This window comes from Pseudophryne corroboree, chromosome 10 (assembly GCF_028390025.1).
Source record: "Pseudophryne corroboree isolate aPseCor3 chromosome 10, aPseCor3.hap2, whole genome shotgun sequence".
Lineage (NCBI taxonomy): Eukaryota > Metazoa > Chordata > Amphibia > Anura > Myobatrachidae > Pseudophryne > Pseudophryne corroboree.
In genome coordinates, this window is record NC_086453.1 from 185,433,878 (window position 1) to 185,449,634 (window position 15,757).

The 15,757-nt window shown below is 48.7% G+C and overlaps 1 protein-coding gene across 2 annotated transcripts in view; it reads left to right on the forward strand.

The window, feature by feature from the left end:
• ZBTB40 (zinc finger and BTB domain containing 40) overlaps positions 1-15,757 on the forward strand; it is a 368,246-nt gene that overhangs the window by 309,329 nt on the left and 43,160 nt on the right. The window lies entirely within an intron of this gene.

Sequence of the window (15,757 nt, forward strand, 5' to 3'; positions counted from 1 at the left end):
TATCTTAAACATCTTAGAAAATTAATAAAAATTTACTAAAAATGATTACGTTTTAACAGTTAAGTAAAAAAGCAAAGATACAGTACTTTAGAATAAGTTGTCTCAGTTTGTTATACCAAATTATTAGCTTTAAATATAGGAGTAGAGTGTACTCATTGTTTTAGATGTAACTTACTGCTCATACAGCTTTTCTGCAGCGGCATAGACGCTTATTCTGTGACAACACAAGCTTCCAAGAAAGTCTTTCAGATTTACTTGGGGTTTCTCTTACTGTTTATGACTGCTGTTCCTGACAACGCTTGTGCTGTCTGGGACAGTTCGAGAGTCATCCACAAGTTGGAGCCGCGAAGCTGAAAAGAGGATTTTGGTACTTACCGATAAATCCATTTCTCTGAATCCTCTAGGGGACACTGGAGTCCTATACACTAAGGGGTGTGAAGCTTGCAACCGGAGGTGTGGCACAATCTAAAATTTAGCATTGTCTGCATAGCCGGCTCCTCCCCCTTCACATTCCTCCTCCCTCAGTTTTGAAAATTTGACTGAGAGAATAGGACATGATACTATAACCCATGGCGAGGAACCGAACCGTACAACATATCAATCAGCATCCAAGAAACTCTGAACAGAAAACCTAACGCTGTTAGCACGAACTGTTTGAACAAGAACTTTGAACACAGCAGGTTGACAGCAACAAGGCAGGCGTCCAGTGTCCCCTAGAGGATTCAGAGAAATGGATTGATCAGTAAATACCAAAATCTTCTTTTCTCTTTCATCCACAAGGGGACACTGGAGTCCTATCCAGTAGGGGACGTCCCAAAGTTACCCCCCGGGGAGGGAATGCTGTCGGTGGCCTGCAAAACTAAACGTCTCCGGACGCAAAGGTATCAAAATTCGCAAACGTGTGGGCTGAGTGAGGACCACGTCGCTGCTCTGCAAAGTTGAGTAGTGGAAGCACCTCTGGCAGCCGCCCATGAGACACCCACTAATCGGGTGGTATGAGCATCAGTCTGAACCGAAACCTGTTTGCCACAGGTTATATAAACTTGCCGAATAGCAAGTCTAATCCATCGAGACAGACTGCTTAGATGCTGGCCAACCCTTTTTTGGCCCATCATAAAGAACAAAGAAATGGTCCAACTTTCTGAAGGATGACGTAACTTGTGCGTACACCCGCAAAGCTCGGACAACATCCAAGGACACATCCCCATCTGCGAGACCCTGGAAAGATGGGACCACAATTGGCTGGTTTACGTGAAACCCCGAAACAACCTTAGGAAGGAAATCTGCTCTTGTACGGAGTTCTGCCGATCCTCATGAAAAAGGGACTCTTACACGATAAGGCTCCCAACTCAGAAACCCGCCTGGCCGAAGCCAAAGCAAGCAATAACGTGACCTTCCAAGAGAGATATTTGAGGTCTGTCCTTGCGAACTGCTCAAAAGTTGGTGATCTCAAAAATTCCAATACCAAATTCAAATCCCATGGCGCAGTGGGCGGACGAAAAGGGGGTTGTATCCTCAGAACCCCCTGTAAAAAGGTTTGAACCTCTGGCAAGGATGCTAACCGCTGTTGAAATAGAATGGAAAGAGACGAAATTTGAACCTTCAGAGAGCCCAGCCACAGTCCTACCTCTAGACCGGCCTGAAGGAAAAGTAGAAGTCTGGATAAGTGAAAGTTCACAGAATTCCACCCACGTTCTTGACACCAGTCCATGTACCTCTTCCAAATTCTGTAATAGTGCATGGCTGTGACCGGCTTCCTAGCGGCAATCATCGTAGGAATGGCCGTTCTTGGTATCCCTCTGCTTCTTAAGATCCGGGTTTCAATAGCCACGCCGTTAAACGCAGCCTGTTCAGGTCTGGGTGATGGAATGGTCCCTGAGATAGCAGGTCCTCTCTCTGAGGTAACCATCCGCTAGTAACCCTCGCAGGTCTGAGTACCAACTCCTGCAGGGCCAATCTGGTGCGATTTAGAGTCGCCCACACTCGTTCTCTTTCATCTTTTTCAGAACCCTGGGTATGAGTGGGAAAGGCGGGAAGATGTAAACCTTCCTGTAACACCAAGGAAGTGTTAAAGCGTCCACTCCTTCTGCTGCTGTATCTCTTGTCCGGGGACTGTAATACTGGTCGCACAGGTTATTTCCTATTGAGAGAATGACCCCAATTTAAATTATCCAAAACACATTTGTTATTCCTAACCGTTCGGGGGGTGCTACCACAGGCAAAATAAATCTGCAAGAGAGATGAAACGAACAGCGAAGCGTGCATCAGGCTAGCTGCGCACTTTAGATAGTCACCGGACATATATTTACTATGTTAGATCAGGAAGGATTGTTTTATAATTAAGTGAAGAGTGTCTTACCCCATGTAAGCTGCGGGGATATGGATAGGAAACAGTTTAACTAGAAACTAATGTTAGACTCCATTGTGCATTTGAAACATACTGTGTGTAGCGAATGATATGTGAAAAGTGCTCTTTAAGGCTGTAGTACTCAGTTCTGATTTGAACATCATCAGACATCCGATGTACACGTGTATATACTGAAAAATGCTAAATAAAGGACTGAATACACGTTAGGACATCAGTGACATGGTTCATAAATATAAATAAATATTTAAAAAACTGTGTAACTTTGGGTGCTTGATGCATTAAGGTATCAGACTATATTGATAAAGTCTTAATTACTATTGCACTTTTTTGGGTCATCCAAATAAAGGAATGAACAGTGCATAGATTGTGAATTAGTACACATTCAGATAAGATCAGAGTGAGCCCTCATTATCTCCTGTTATACTAAAGAGGGATTAAAACCTGAATGATCTCATATGGATCTAATAATATAGCTGCATAGTGATTCTGAGAGACAGTGTTAAGAGAATAACATTGTGACAAGGGACTACTGATTACTTATTGTCAGCAGCGATTTTAGCTGTAAACAAGCCCTATAATTTGTTACAACAAAACCAAGACAAGGTCATCTCCTATATAATAGCCCAGATCTGTGACTTTGTGACTCATTTGCTAACGCTGGGCGGAGTCACAACACTGGGCGGAGTTAGTCAAATGAGTGACAGATCTGGGCAAATCTATAAGAGACTAGGAGCAGAAGCAGATGGTATGGGCATGGCACAGGCAGGGGTGCATACCTCCCAGCTTTCTTCATGCACACAGGGGTGCATACCTCCCAGCTTTCTTCAGGCAGACAGGGGTGCATACCTACCAGCTTTCTTCAGGCAGGAGGGACACATTTGCGGCTAAAAATGGGCGTGGCCAACGAAAAGGGGGCGTGGCTTCGTGGAGGACCTGTTAACGTGAGCCACGCCCCCATTTTCGTCAGTGAGGGAGCATGCCCAGTGCTCTGAGCTGCTGGCATGCCCCCAGGGGCGGATTATGAGTCCGGGGGGCCCAGGGCACTTAGGGCCCCCCTGTCTCATCTCATTGCGGTACCTGCTGTGGGTTTGGGGGCGTGGCCACGCCCCCTTATGCAAATCCCAGTTGTTGTTTGTGTTTTTTTTAATGAGATTTTGGCCTTTCAGCTAGGGGTAAATCCAGAGGGGGTGGTTGCTCCCCCTACACACCCACCCATGGCACCCCCACACCTGCCCCTCCACCACCTGCAGCACCTCCGGACCCCCTTCCCTATCCGCTGCACCACCCGCACCTGCCCCTCCCCCATCCGCGGCACCTCCGGACCCCTACCCCACCCCCGGCACCCCCCGCCCCTTCCCATCCCACAGCACCTCCGGAACCCTTAACCCATCCGCAACATCCTCGCACCTGCCCCTCCCCCACCCGTGGCACCCCTGCCCCTCCTCCACCTGCAGTGCCTCCGGACCCCTTCCCCATCTGCAGCCCCACTCCTCTGCCCCTCCCCCACCTGCAGCACTTCCCAACCCTTCCCCATCCAGGCCCCCCCCCGCATCCTCCCCCCCCGCACCCACTACATTCTGTACTTCATGCCCTGCAGGTGCTGTTCACGCCGTCGCAAGGGGCTGCGCCTCCTTCACCATCGCACTCCCTTTCGTTGTGCAATATTTAACCACTTACAAAGGAATGCAGGTAATACTCCATATAATACAAATATTGAACCCCAGATAAGCATGCAAGGGTTAAGGGGGCGTAGCCCCTTGCGACGGTGTGAAGAGCGCCCGTAGGGCGCGATGAAGCACCTAGTTACTTATAAACAGCTAAAAGATCTAAGGCTGCCAGAGTTTAATCTGTGAACTGACAGCTGCTGTTTCTCTCTTAGGTGATACATTTGTATCATTATGTTTATGGTTCTCTTCTAATGGATGTAACATCATTTATGGAGTTCAGGAGGGCACTCAGATGCTTTTGAGACAGACATATTTGAAGCTTAACCAGAGTTCTGTTACCATTCTTGTGATACATTGAAAGTATAGCACACAGCATTGGGTGATCATTCTATTAAGTATAATTACTGTTACTACTATACACAGCAAATCATTAGAGTTTCTCTGACGTCCTAGTGGATCCTGGGAACACCGTAAGGACCATGGGGAATAGACTGGCTCCGCAGGAGACTGGGCACTCTAAAAGAAAGATTAGGTACTATCTGGTGTGCACTGGCTCCTCCCTCTATGCCCCTCCTCCAGACCTCAGTTAGAATCTGTGCCCGGCCAGAGCTGGATGCACCTAGTGGGCTCTCCTGAGCTTGCTAGAAAAGAAAATATTTGTTAGGTTTTTTATTTTCAGTGAGATCTGCTGGCAACAGACTCACTGCTACGTGGGACTGAGGGGAGAGAAGCAAACCTACCTGCTTGCAGCTAGCTTGTGCTTCTTAGGCTACTGGACACCATTAGCTCCAGAGGGTTCGAACACAGGGCCTGACCTCGATCGTCCGTTCCCGGAGCCGCGCCGCCGTCCCCCTTGCAGAGCCAGAAGACAGAAGAGAACGACAAAATCGGCGGCTGAAGACTCCTGTCTTCATTAAGGTAGCGCACAGCACTGCAGCTGTGCGCCATTGCTCCCACAGCACACCACACACTCCGGTCACTGTAGGGTGCAGGGCGCTGGGGGGGGGGGGGGGGCGCCCTGGGCAGCAATTATAAATACCTTTTGGCAAAAATACACATAATACAGTCTCCGGACTGTATATGTGTAAAAAACCCCGCCATTAAAGTACATAAAACGCGGGACAGAAGCCCGCCGCTGAGGGGGCGGGGGCCTTCTTCCTCAGCACACCGGCGCCATTTTTTCTTCACAGCTCCGCTGGAAGGAAGCTCCCCAGGCTCTCCCCTGCAGTATCCTGGTACACAAAGGGTGAAAAGAGAGGGGGGGGGGGGCACATACATTTAGGCGCAAAACTTGTATATACAGCAGCTACTGGGTAAACACTGAGTTGTAGTGTAATCCCGGGGTTTTATAGCGCTGGGGTGTGTGCTGGCATACTCTCTCTCTGTCTCTCCAAAGGGCCTTGTGGGGGAACTGTCTTCAAATAGAGCATCCCCTGTGTGTGTGGTGTGTCGGTATGCGTGTGTCGACATGTCTGAGGTAAAAGGCTCCTCTAAGGAGGTGATAGAGCGGATATGTGTGTGGAAGGGTGTCTCCGTCGACAACGCCAACACCTGTTTGGATATGTGTAAGTGCTAAGGTGAATTTATTGCACAAAAGGTTAGGGAACAGAAAGGAAATCTACCCTTGTCTGTCCCTATGTCACAGAGACCTTCAGAGTCTCTCAATGCTCACTATCCAAAATTACAAACACTGGTATCGACACGGAGTTTAACTCCACTGTCGACTACGATAATGCAAAGTTACAGCCAAGAGGGCTAAAAGATATTCAATATATGATTATTGGAATAAAAGATGATTTGCATATCACTGATGACTCATCTGTCCCTGACACGACAGTACACATGTTAAGGGGAAGAATGCTGAGGTAAATTTCCCTCCTCTCATGAGGAAAAAGAGCGGGAATCTCCAGACAAGAGACGGCAACTTCCCACAAGAGAATTCTCAGGCTGTATCCTTTCCCCACTAGGGCCAGGATGTGTTGAGAATCTTCCCCTAGGGTGTCCTGTTTGCACAGACGGTAGCACTAGCTATTCTCAGGGATCCTGCAGATAGTGTGCACATTCTAGTATACTACCCAGACCGGCGATTGTGTCGGCATGGTTTTATAGCGCTGTGGCAGCGTGGACAGGTACCTTATCAGCAGAGATTGAGACCCTAGTACATATAGATATAAATATATTAAAGATGCTGTTTTAAGTGATAGATATATAATTATAAAGCATGCCCAAAGAGACATGAGTATACTGGGTCCTAGAGTCAAAGCTATGTCGATTTCTGCTTGACGTGTCCTGTAGAATATGCATTGGACAGATCATGCCGACTTAAGAGGCATATGGAAGGCTGAGGATTGTGTGGAGAAGGGTTCTCGGGCCTGGTCTCCACAGCTATAGCTGGTAATTCTGCTAGTTTGCCTTATATTCCTGCACAGCCTAGGAAAGCACGCCATTATTAAATGCAGCTTTTCGAATAAAGAAACAAAGTCTGAGGTGCGTCCTTTCTTGTCAGAGCCGGGGGCAGAGGAAAGAAGCTGCACAACACAGCTAGTTCCCAGGAACAGAAGTCCGCCCCGGCCTTTACAAAAATCCACCGCATGTCGCTGGGGCTCCACAGGCGGAGCTAGGCCCTGTGGGGACACGCCTTCGTAAGTTCAGCCACAAGTGGGTTCACTCCCTGTTAGATCCCTGGGCAATAGATATTGTGTCTCAGGGATACAAGCTGGACTGTGTGAAGATGCCCCCTCACCGACGGCCCTGCGGGCTTCCCCCCAAGAGAGGGAGCCAGTGTTGGCTGCAATTCACAATTGTATCTTTAACAGGTGGTGGTCAAGGGTTCCCTCCTTCAACAAGAGGGTGTTATTATTCGACCATGTTGTAATCCCGAAACCAGACGGTTCGGTCAGACCCATATTGATTTACAATCCCTGAACATATACCTGAGAAGGTTCAAGTTCAAGATGGAATCGCTAAGAGCGGTCATTGCAAGCCTGAAAAGGGGGAGACTTTATCGTGAATCGGGACATAAGGGATGCGCATACCTTCATGTCCCCATTTATCCACCTCATTAGGTGTACCTCAGAATTGCGGTACGGGATTGTCATTACCAATTTCAGACGTTGCCGTTTGGTCTCTCCACGGCCCCGAGAATATTCACCAAGGTAATGACGGATATGATGGTGCTCCTGCGGAAGCAAGGTGTCACTATTATCACGTACTTGGACGATCTCCTCATAAAAGCGAGATCAAGAGAGCAGTTGCTGAACAGCGTATCACTTTCTCTGGAAGTGTAACGGCAACACGGCTGGATTCTATATATTCCAAAGTCGCAGTTGGTTCCTACAGCTCATCTGCCTCTCCTAGGCATGATCCTAGACACAGACCAGAAAAGGGTTTATCTCCCGATTGAAAGAGCTCAGGAGCTCATGACACTGGTCAGGAATCTATTAAAACCAAAACAGGTGTCAGTGCATCACTGCACTCGAGTCCTGGGAAGGATGGTGGCATCATACGAGGCCATCCCCTTAGGCAGGTTCCATGCGAGGACCTTCCAATGGGACTTACTGGACTAGTGGTCCGGATCACATCTTCAGATGCATCGGTTAATCACCCTATCCCCCAGGGCCAGGGTGTCTCTCCTGTGGTGGCTGCAGAGTGCTCACCTTCTCGAGGGCCGCAGATTCGGCATTCAGGACTGGGTCCTGGTGACCACGGATGCAAGCCTCCGAGGGTTGGGGGCAGTTACACAGGGAAGAAATTACCAAGGTCTGTGGTCAAGTCAACAGACTTGCCTTCACATCAATATCCTGGAACTAAGGGCCATATACAACGCCCTAAGTCAAGCGGAGATCCTGCTTCGCGACCAACCGGTTCTGATCCAGTCAGACCGCAGGGGCTCATGTAAACCGCCAAGGCGGCACAAGGAGCAGGGTGGCGAGGGTAGAAGCCACCAGAATTCTTCGCTGGGCGGAGAATCAAGTAAGCGCACTGTCAGCAGTGTTCATTCCGGGAGTGGACAACTGGGAAGCAGACTTCCTCAACAGGCACGACCTCCACCCGGGAGAGTGGGGACTTCATCAGGAAGTCTTCACGCAGTTTGCAAATTGATGGGAACTGCCTCAGGTGGACTAGATGGCGTCCCACCTCAATAAAAAGCTAAAAAAGGTTTTACGCCGGGTCAAGGGACCCTCAGGCGATAGCTGTGGTCGCACTAGTAACACCGTGGGTGTTCCAGTCGGTCTATGTATTCCCTCCTCTTCCTCTCATACCCAAGGGCTGAGAATTGTAATAAAAGGAGGAGTGAGAACAATATTCTTTGCTCCGGATTGGCCAAGAAGGACTCTGTACCTGGAACTGCAAGAAATGCTCTCAGAGGACCCATGGCCTCTGCCTCTCAGACAGGACATGTTGCAACAGGGGCCCTGTCTGTTCCAAGACTTACCGCGGCTGCATTTGACGGCATGGCGGTTTAACGCCGGATCCTATCGGAAAAGGGCATTCCGGATGCAGTTGTTCCTACGCTGATAAAGGCTAGGAAAGACGTGACAGCAAGACTTTTTCACGGTATATGGCGAAAATAGGTTGCTTGGTGTGAGGCCGGGAAGGCCCTACAGAGGAATTCCAGCGGGGTCGATTCCTGCACTTCCTACAGTCAGGAGTGACTATGGGCCTAAAATTAGGATCCATAAAGGTCAATATTTCGGCCCTATCCATTTTCTCTCAAAAAGAACTGGCTTCTCTGCCTGAAGTTCAGACGTTGTTACGGGGGTGCTGCATATTCAGCCTCCTTTTGTGCCACCAGTGGCACCTTGGGATCTTAATGTTTTGTTGGATTCCTGAAATCCCACTGGTTTGAGCCACTTAAGACCGTGGAACTAAAGTATCTCACGTGGAAAGTGGTCATGCTTTTGGTCTTAGCTTCGGCTAGGCGTGTCAGAATTGGCGGCTTTGTCATGTAAAAGCCCCTATCTGATCTTACATATGGAAAGGGCAGAATTGAGGACTCGTCCCCAATTTCTCCCTAAGGTGGTATCATCGTTTCATTTGAACCAACCTATTGTGGTGCCTGCGGCTACAAGGGACTTGGAGGATTCCAAGTTGCTGGACGTAGTCCGGGCTTTGAAAATTTGTGTTTCCAAAACAGCGGGAGTCAGAAATTCTGACTCGCTGTTTATTCTGTATGCAGCCAACAAGGTTGGCGCTCCTGCTTCGAAGCAGACTATTGCTCGCTGGATCTGTAGCACGATTCAGCTGGCTCACTCTGCGGCTGGATTGCCGCATCCAAAATCAGTAAAAGCCCATTCCACAAGGAAGGTGGGCTCTTCTTGGGCGGCTGCCCGAGGGGACTTTGCTTCACAGCTTTGCCGAGCTGCTACTTGGTCGGGTTCAAAACACGTTGGCTAAGTTCTACAAGTTTGATACCCTGGCTGAGGAGGACCTTGAGTTTGCTCATGCGGTGCTGCAGAGTCATCCGCACTCTCCCGCCTGTTTGGGAGCTTTGGTATAATCCCCATGGTCCTTACGGAGTTCCCAGCATCCACTAGGACGTCGGAGAAAATAAGAATTTACTCACCAGTAATTCTATTTCTCGTAGTCCGTAGTGGATGCTGGGCGCCCGTCCCAAGTGCGGACTCTCTGCAATACGTGTATATAGTTATTGCTTAACTAAAGGGTTATTGTTATGAGCCATCCGTTAAATGAGGCTCAGTTGTTGTTCATACTGTTAACTGGGTATGGTTATCACAAGTTGTACAGTGTGATTGGTGTGGCTGGTATGAGTCTTACCCTGGATTCCAAATCCTTTCCTTGTTGTGTCAGCTCTTCCGGGCACAGTTTCCCTAACTGAGGACTGGAGGAGGGGCATAGAGGGAGGAGCCAGTGCGCACCAGATAGTACCTAATCTTTCTGTTAGAGTGCCCAGTCTCCTGCGGAGCCCGTCTATTCCCCATGGTCCTTAAGGAGTTCCCAGCATCCACTACGGACTACGAGAAATAGAATTACCGGTGAGTAAATTCTTATTATTCCCATTATTATATTATAGCATACACTATGAAAACTGGAGTCCTGTTTCCCTAACGGTTTCATATCATAAATCCTGGGAGGGATTAGAAAATTTGAGACATTTATTTAAGGAGTTCCTTTACAGCTAGCAGAAACGTAGTGTAAATATTAACTACAGCTATATAGGAATTATATACTCCTGATACACTCCTCATTATCCTGAAACCTTATGAATAATATAGGAGTCATTTGGGTGACATCTAGTGCGCAGCTCTTTCAATTTTATTCACGATTTCTTTCTTATTCACACTACTTTACTTTTCCTTTTAATATTCGCTGGTTTTACCATATATTACAATAAAAGTTATATTTTAATAAAATATTGTGTGCACCACTTTAGGGCATTTCGAACCCTTTCCCTTCTTCTCTCTCTTGTCCGGGGCACAGATCTGGGCAGCTGATGGTTTTGCCGAGATGCCATTAGGTTCACTTGAGGTAGACCACATCTCCTCACCACCATGTTGAAAATCCGTGGATGGAGGCACCACTCTCCTGGATGCATGTCCTGTCGACTGAGATAATATGCTTCCCAGTTCTCCACACCTGGAATGAACACTGCCAAGAGGATGATGTTTCGCCTTTCTGCCCACAACAAGATCTTTGTGGCTTCTTTTAACGCCATCCTGCTTTTTGTTCCTCCTTGACGGTTTATGTAAGCCGTTGTTGTGACATTGTCCTACTGTATCTTTAAGTGTTGACCCCTGACTAGGTCTTCTGCTAAGAGAAGTGCATTGTAAACTGCTCTCAGTTCTAGAATGTTTATGGGTAGGATGCTCTCCTGTAGCGTCCATCTTCCCTGAAACTGACGTTCCTCTAGGATGGCACCCCAACCTCTGAGACTGACGTCCGTTGTCCGGATCCTCCAATCCCAAATGCAGACTCTCTTGCCTACTGTGAGATTTTTGTGCAATGTCCACCAAATCAAGGAGGCTCGTATCCGTGGTGGAAGTCGTATTCTTCGATGTAGAAGCCAGTGCGAACCTGCTCCCTGAGCAATGAGGTTCATCTGGAATGGCTGGGAATGAAGTCTGCCGTACTGGAGTGCTTCGAACGACGCCACCATTTTCCCCGAGAAGTTGCACAAAGAGGTGTAGAGAAACCGTCTGTGTCCTTAGTACCTGAGCCACTAACTTCTGTATGTCCTGGATCTTGTTCTCTGGTAGGAATACTTTCAATTGTACCGTGTCCAAGATGAGACCGAGTAATTGAATCCGATGAGTTGGCATGAGGTGGGATTTCTGGAAGTTCACAATCCACCCATGTTGAATGAGAAATTGGTGAGATGCTCGAGCATCCTTTATCAGCTGTTCTTGAGAGGAGGCCTTGATCAGTAGATCATCTAGATAAGGTATTATCGTGACCCCCAACAGTTTGAATCCTGCAACCATTATTGCCATGATCTTCGTAAAGATTCTTGGGGCTGATGATAGACCAAATGGTAGGGCCCTGAATTGGTAATGATCCTTCACCAGAGCAAACCTTAAGTAAGCCTAGTGAGGAGTCCAAATTGGGAAATGCAGGTATGCATCCTTTATGTCCGTGGACACCATGAACTCGCCTTGTTCCAAACCTGCAATGACCGACTGGATTGATTCCATCTTGAATTTGTAGACCCTTAGAAATTGGTTTAAAGCTTTTAAATTGAGTATTGGCCTGACCATCCCGTCTGGCTTTGGGACGACAAAAAGATTGGAATAGAAACCCGTTCCCCTTTGAGAGGCGGGAACTGGAATAATGACCTCTGACTGTAACAATTTTTTTAATCGCTGTCAGTAGTGCGTTTGCTTTCCGAGGGCACCAAGGCAATCCCGTTGTAAAAAACTGACTGTGAGGTCTCTGTTGAAAATCCATTTTGTACCCCTGAGAGATTATGTTGTTTATCCAAATTTCTGTTGAGGTTTGGGCCCAAATGTCCCTAAAACCTTCCAGACGCGCGCCCACCAAAAGGGATCCCTGGTGAGCTGGGAGACCGTCATGCCAACGGTCTTGTCAGCAGGTTTATCCTGCTTTCTGGTCGTCACCTGTGAGCGGCCTCTACCTCTGCCTCCACGTGCTTGCGTACCGAAACCTCTTCCTCGGTCTCGTAAGGACTGCGATCTAAATGAATTAAACATTGGTCCCGAATAACCTCCTAACCTGTGGAGTGGTTCTCGTATAAGGAGTAGGTAGGAAGGTGGACTTCCCTGCTATAGCCTTTGAAATCCACTTGTCCAACTCTGGACCGAAAAGCATTTCACCCCCAAAGGGGATGGATTCCACCACCTTCTTGGTGTCTGAGTCTCCTTGCCATTCTCTGAGCCATAAAATCCGTCTAGCCGATGCGGAGATTCGCGATGCTATCCTGCTTATATCCTTGAGGCTTGACACAAGTATGCAGCAGATTCTCGAATGTATTCCGCCAGTTGGGTAATTTCTTCCAAGCTATTTCTCTGACGTCCTAGTGGATGCTGGGGACTCCGTAAGGACCATGGGGAATAGACGGGCTCCGCAGGAGACTGGGCACTCTATAAGAAAGATTTGGTACTATCTGGTGTGCACTGGCCCCTCCCTCTATGCCCCTCCTCCAGACCTCAGTTGAATTTCTGTGCCCGGCCGAGCTGGAAGCACACTAGGTGCTCTCCTGAGCTCCTAGAAAGAAAGTATATGTTAGGTTTTTTATTTTACAGTGAGACCTGCTGGCAACAGGCTCACTGCAACGAGGGACTAAGGGGAGAAGAAGCGAACCTACCTGCTTGCAGCTAGCTTGGGCTTCTTTGGCTACTGGACACCATTAGCTCCAGAGGGATCGACCGCAGGACCCGTCCTTGGTGTTCGTTCCCGGAGCCGCGCCGCCGTCCCCCTTACAGAGCCAGAAGCAAGAAGATGGTCCGGAAAATCGGCGGCAGAAGACTTCAGTCTTCACCAAGGTAGCGCACAGCACTGCAGCTGTGCGCCATTGCTCCTCATACACACTTCACACTCCGGTCACTGAGGGTGCAGGGCGCTGGGGGGGGGGGGGGGGGGGCGGCGCCCTGAGCAGCAATAAAATCACCTTGGCTGGCAAAATAACCACAATATATAGCCCCAGAGGCTATATATGTGGTAATTACCCCTGCCAGAATACAGAAAAAAGCGGGAGAAAAGTCCGCCGAAAAAGGGGCGGAGCCATCTCCCTCAGCACACTGGCGCCATTTCTCCCTCACAGTTCCGCTGGAAGGAAGCTCCCTGACTCTCCCCTGCAGTCTACACTACAGAAAAGGGTAAAAAAGAGAGGGGGGGCACTAAATTGAGGCGCAGTAAATATTATAGCAGCTATAGGGGACATAATTCAGTTAGTCCCTGCATTATATAGCGCTCTGGTGTGTGCTGGCATACTCTCTCTCTGTCTCCCCAAAGGGCTTTTGTGGGGTCCTGTCTCCTTTAAGAGCATTCCCTGTGTGTGTGCGGTGTCGGTACGGCTGTGTCGACATGTTTGATGAGGAGACTTATGTGGAGGCGGAGCAGATGCCTATAAATGTGATGTCACCCCCTGCGGGGCAGACACCTGAGTGGATGGACTTATGGAAGGAATTACGTGCAAGTGTCGACTCCTTACATAAAAAATTTGACGACATGCCAAATGCGGGACAGCCGGCTTCTCAGCTCGTGCCTGCCCAGGCAATTCAAAGGCCATCAGGGGCTCTAAAACGCCCACTACCTCAGATGGCAGACACAGATGTCGACACGGATACTGATACCAGTGTCGACGACGATGAGTCAAATTTAATGTCCACTAGGGCCATTCGTTGCATGATTGAGGCAATGAAAGAGGTATTACACATTTCTGATATAAACCCAGGTACCTCAAAAAAGGGTATTATGTTTGGGGAGAAAAAACTACCAATAGTTTTTCCCCCATCTGAAGAATTAAATGAAGTGTGTGAAGAAGCGTGGGCTTTTCCCGATAAAAAATTGGTGATTTCAAAAAAATTACTAATGGCGTTCCCTTTCTCGCCAGAGGATAGGTCACGTTGGGAAACTCCCCCTAGGGTGGATAAAGCGCTCACACGTTTGTCTAAAAAGGTGGCACTACCGTCTCCGGATACGGCCGCCCTAAAGGATCCTGCTGATAGAAAGCAGGAGGCTATCCTAAAGTCTATATATACACACACTGGTGTTATATTGAGACCAGCTATTGCTTCAGCGTGGATGTGCAGTGCTGCTGCTGCTTGGTCAGATTCCCTGTCTTGTACATGAGAGATGCACAGAGGGAGATCTGCCGGCTGGCATCTAGAATAAGTGCATTGTCCATTTCTGCTAGAAGAGGCTTATGGACTCGGCAGTGGACAGGGGATGCAGATTCAAAAAGGCACATGGAAGTTTTGCCTTATAAGGGTGAGGAGTTATTCGGGGATGGTCTCTCAGACCTTGTTTCCACAGCAACAGCTGGGAAGTCAGCATTTTTGCCCCATGTCCCCTCACAGCCTAAGAAAGCGCCGTATTATCAGTTACAGTCCTTTCGACCCCAGAAAAACAGGCGGGGAAAAGGCGGATCCTTTCTGTCTAGAGGCAGAGGAAGGGGAAAAAAGCTGCACCACGCAGCAGGTTCCCAGGAACAAAAGTCCTCCCCCGCTTCTTCCAAATCCGCCGCATGACGGTGGGGCTTCACAGGCGGAGCCAGGTACGGTGGGGGGCCGCCTCAAAAATTTCAGCGATCAGTGGGTTCGCTCACGGGTGGATCCCTGGATCCTTCAAGTAGTATCTCAGGGGTACAAGCTGGAATTCGAGGCGCCTCCCCCCCGCCGTTTCCTCAAATCGGCCTTACCGACAACTCCCTCGGGCAGGGAGGCTGTACTAGAGGCAATTCACAAGCTGTATTCCCAGCAGGTGATAGTCAAGGTACCCCTACTTCAACAAGGACGGGGTTACTATTCCACACTGTTTGTGGTACCGAAACCGGACGGTTCGGTGAGACCCATTTTAAATTTGAAATCCTTGAACACATACATAAAAAGATTCAAGTTCAAGATGGAATCGCTCAGGGCGGTTATTGCAAGCCTGGACGAGGGGGATTACATGGTAACCCTGGACATCAAGGATGCTTACCTGCATGTCCCAATTTACCTTCCTCACCAGGAGTACCTCAGATTTGTGGTACAGGATTGCCATTACCAATTCCAGACACTACCGTTTGGACTGTCCACGGCACCGAGGGTGTTTACCAAGGTAATGGCAGAAATGATGATACTCCTTCGAAAAAAGGGAGTTTTAATTATCCCGTACTTGGACGATCTCCTAATAAAGGCGAGGTCCAGGGAGCAGTTACTGGTCGGAGTAGCACTATCTCGGGAAGTGCTACAACAGCATGGCTGGATTCTAAAGATTCCAAAGTCACAACTGGTTCCTTCCACACGCTTACTGTTCCTGGGGATGATTCTGGACACAGAACAGAAAAAAGTCTTTCTCCTGCAGGAGAAAGCCAAGGAGCTGTCATCTCTAGTCAGAGACCTCCTAAAACCAAAACGGGTATCGGTGCATCACTGCAAACGAGTCCTGGGAAAAAATGGTCGCTTCATACGAAGCAATTCCATTCGGCAGGTTCCATGCAAGGACCTTCCAGTGGGACCTCTTGGACAAGTGGTCAGGATCGCATCTTCAGATGCATCAACTGATAACCCTGTCTCCAAGGACCAGGGTGTCTCTACTGTGG